This window comes from Pagrus pagrus (assembly GCF_965226575.1).
Source record: "Pagrus pagrus genome assembly, chromosome: 23".
In the NCBI taxonomy this organism is placed as follows: Eukaryota; Metazoa; Chordata; class Actinopteri; order Spariformes; family Sparidae; genus Pagrus; species Pagrus pagrus.
The window spans coordinates 2,476,119-2,479,975 of NC_140205.1; positions in this window are offsets into that span (position 1 = coordinate 2,476,119).

Consider the following 3,857-nt stretch of genomic DNA (forward strand, 5'->3'; position numbering starts at 1 on the left):
AGAGCATATAAAAGTATTAAACCATTCAGGTCGACTGTGAAAACGACTTTTTACAACCCGCATTTGATGTCTGTTGTCAGGTGTCGACCTCTAGTGGCCGTAGTTAATATCACACCAGCAAAGGAGGAAATCAGGTGAAGTGGTACGGAGCGATGAGCACATGGAGGAGGTCAGGCAGCTTCACATTAAAAGCATTTAGCTGGTGAAAAGTTGACTTTTATTTTGAAGTCGTGTAGTCACAGAAAATGCTGTTAGAAAGTCTGTTAACGAGCTTCGTATAAGAGCGTCTTATAATCGAATAATAATGCTATTATTAACACTTAGCATCCTGTTAATGCTTAATAATGTTAATAAGCATCTAATACAGACTTATTACAGGCTTTATTACCTATTAACTAACGCTTATTGCATTTAGACCTTACATGTTCTGAGTCAAAATACTTAATGTGATTAAAGTATTATGAGTCCAATCCAGTAAAATCCCCCCCGTGACTGTTTTACTGTCACATCTGATCTCATTAGATGATTGAGCCTCAGTCGTTAACGTAAAAGCAGCTGATCCTCCATGAATCCATTGATTGATAGATAGTGAGTAATGTGGTGACAAAGACCTTCACCGTGCTTGTTTAGTCCAAAACTCAACATTATTACAGATACATTCAAATGGTTACAAGAATTAGCCTCATTCAGACTCGTCTGACATCACAGGAGGAGTCGGGGAACGAAACATTCACCATTTAATCTCCCACATGTTTCACTTCATGGCTTGTAATAACCTCTGTGACACCAGTTCACTCTGCGGTTATACAGTCAGCGCAGAAAAACATCCAAAGTGGCTGTTTTTTTACCTTGAAGGCCATTTTCTCACTCTCACGCCTACATCAGACGTTACAGAGCTCTGAGGAGAATATCAACATGTGGAGGCAAAACAGCGTCTGAGCACAGGAGCAAGGACACACGAGAAGATGGAGAGAGTGAAAACATGTTTACCCCCTCAGACTCTCTTTCGGTTTATTGAAAAGATGTTTCAACGACCTTTAAAAGTGCTTTTCGAGCCACAAGTATGTTGTTTGTACAGTCAGAGTCACGCTTGTACAGGAAAGATCATCGTCACAAAGTGTGTTTACTGCACCAGATGTGGCTACGAGATCATTTTCATCTTGTTGAGAGACCATCGGTTATAAAGAGAGTCACTTCAGGTTAATCACATTTTCTTTTTCTGTCCTCTCTCTGTGTGTCACTGAGCAGGAAGCTCAACATGCCTCCAGTGAAGGTTGAAGACAAGGAAAGCTCGTTGTCTGATTAGTTCGGTTGATCTACGTGCCGGAAACTCACTAGTGAGAAATGAACGTCACGTCTTCAAAGCATTAGCAAGTTCACAAGAGTGAAAGGTTTGAGGTTTTGACTTGTTGTTGTTTTACTTCCCGTCTTTGTCTTTTTGCCCTTTGTCCGGATTATTTTCACCTTTTCCTCGTTAGTTTCCCCTCAAAGCTGTATTTAATCTTCGTCTCAGTTTCAAGGAACCTAAAAAAAAGAAGGACGGGTCATTACGTCACCAAATTTGGCGCCAGACTGTGGTGTCAGCTGTACTGAAGTCTAAAACTCAACATATCGACGTCGTACGACTTCAGATGAAGAAAAGCCTCCAGAAAGTGGAAGAACAGACTTCAGAGAGGAGGTTAAACATAATATCATCACCAAAATTGAGCAGGTCCGACCAAATATCACTGATGAGACACTGTGAAGGAACGAATCTATCTATCTATCTATCTATCTATCTATCTATCTCTCAAGAGACAGATGCAGGAATTTCTTTCTCACTTTCTCTTCCCACTTGCTTGATTGTATTAAAGGCCTTGGCGGAGGTATTCACTCTATTGATTTAACATCTTGTTTGACTTGTCTTCATGGCAAATAACTTGAATTTCACAACATCAGACTAATGCGTGCCGGCATTTCTTCCTCACTTACACAACTGAAACTCTCACTCATGCTGTACATGTTATTCATTTCCACCTGCCCACAATGTTTCCACACATTCCTCCAGCTGACTTCACTGTCAGATTCATCCTCAAAGGGGAAAAGTGGGAGGAGAGATGACAGAAAAATAAAACAGCTGCCATTAATTCCTCTCGTGCAAATATGCACCATTAACAACACGCTGTGCTTCTGTAGTAAACGCGTCTGGTTCAGATTAGCAACATAAAAACAAAGACGAAGCTTTAGAAAAAGACAAATCACTGGAGGAGATTTATTCTGTTTCTTTTTATTAGTTCCTGGACGAAACGTGAGGACGGAGAGAAAACACTTTGTTGTGATTCAACAAAATCAGCTGTTTAGCAGCGATAAGACATGTAGTGGTCGTATGAAGGGTCACAAGATATTAACATGATACGCTATCAACGAGCGAGCATGTCAAGAGGCATAAATGGTGTAAAAAAAACGATTATAACATGTAAATTAACACGTGGACACTTCAGAAGGTGATTATGAAGGTTAATGGTTACACTCAGCTGCAGCAATTAACCACAGGGATGGATGTGACTGATTGGCTCCGACCTAATCACCAATTAAAGGAAGCTCTTTATACAATAATGACATTAACCTCACTGCAGGGGGTCTAACATTAGACTGATACAAATGGAAATAAACTGATACGGAGACGTCTGAGCTATAAAATATCCACCAGGTGAAAGTCCTCACATGTAACACACGGTGGAGACAAACAGCCACGAATGGTTCCTCGCTTTATTAAAGCTTCAGTGTGGATTGATGTTGTGTGTAATGCACAGTGAGATATATTACAGCTGAACCGCTCCGTCACTGTCACTCAACTCAATCATTCAGCGGGAAAAATGGTCTCCTGTGACGGATATATGACATAATTAGATTGTTAATAATGATGCATTAACGTGTAAGCAGCATTTTACTGCTGTAGCTGCTCAAGGTGGAGCCCGAGGGGGTCGGGGCCTCCAAAGGGTCACCAGATAAATCTGAGGGGTTATTTGGAGATGAAAGAAGAAGAAACTGAATTCTAATACACAAAATTATATAAATTTTTATCAATTTGTATTTGTTTTTTGTTAAAAAAATAGAGTTCTACTTCTTTGAGCCTCAATCGTAAGAAGTTTAGAGGGGAAATTAATATTTTGGTGGAAGGTCACGAGTCAGGAAAGTTAAGAACATCTCATTTTTGGTATTTCTGCTTTATGATACAGAAAGAGTGAAAAACAGTACAGGCAGGATGACAGACAGCAGAAGGCCTGGGCCGGTAAAAATACTTAAATGGTTGAAGTAGTTCGCTAAAAGTAGATGAACAGTTAGTTCAAATCACTGGCAAACAGTTGAACTGTCAGGTAGAAATTAGCTGGTGGTTAAGTGGTTGAAATAATGAGCTAAAACAGTGTCTTAATGGTTTGACTGATCAGCTGAAAGTAGAGATTACAGGGTTAAAATAGCTAAAAGTAATCGTTTGGCTGTAGTTAGCTAGAAACTATTGATTTAACTGTGCTTGAAATAATGTTGGGAACATGTGGTCACTTCTCATATTTAATAATCATTATAATTTATTGACCAGCAGACTGTTTTTAATCCTCTGAAGCAGTTTGACCTCACTTCTCTTCTACACTCACTGATCTGCTGCTCTGCCGCGTCACTGGTCACCTCAGCTGTCAATCACGCTTCTAATCCCGCCTCCCGCGCGGACACACCCATTTCCTCACCGGCATCTCATCTGCTGTTATTGGTATGATCTTCACGCGCCAGGGCAGCCTGGTCCAGTCTGTCTGCGTGCGTGCGTGCGTGTGTGTGCGCGTGGCTGCATGTGTGAAAGGTTACGGCGGGGTGAAGATAACATC